Consider the following 441-nt stretch of genomic DNA (forward strand, 5'->3'; position numbering starts at 1 on the left):
CATTTAATGGACACTTAGGTCTTTTCCACGTCTTGGCTATTATAAATCATGCTCTAATGAACATGGGTGGCAGATAGCTCTTTGAAACTGATTTCTTTTCCTTTAGATAAATATCCAGAAGCAGAATTGCTGGGTCTTAAGCTAGTTCTATTTTAAATTTTTTGAGACGCCTCTGTACTGTTTACCATGGTGGCCACTCCAGTTTGCATTCCCATGAATAGCGCACGAGGGACTACGGCCATGCCACCCTGAACAAGCCCGATCCCATCTGATCTCAGAAGCTAAGCAGGGTCAGGCCTGGTTAGTACTTGGATGGGAGACCACCTAGGAAGACCAGGTACTGTAGGCGTAAAAAATTTTAAAAATAAGAGATTGTAAGCTGACAAGGTCCTTGCAATCTGTGAGGTCAACCAAGGGTTGCCTCGCCTAAAAAAAAAAAAA

The 441-nt window shown here is 42.9% G+C and overlaps 1 pseudogene; it reads left to right on the plus strand.

Moving 5' to 3' along the window:
- The first annotated feature begins 230 nt into the window (after positions 1-230).
- LOC120599915 (uncharacterized) lies at positions 231-349 on the plus strand (annotated as a pseudogene).
- Positions 350-441: the final 92 nt, after the last annotated feature.

This window comes from Pteropus medius, unplaced genomic scaffold, assembly GCF_902729225.1.
Source record: "Pteropus medius unplaced genomic scaffold, Ma_sr-lr_union100, whole genome shotgun sequence".
NCBI lineage: Eukaryota > Metazoa > Chordata > Mammalia > Chiroptera > Pteropodidae > Pteropus > Pteropus medius.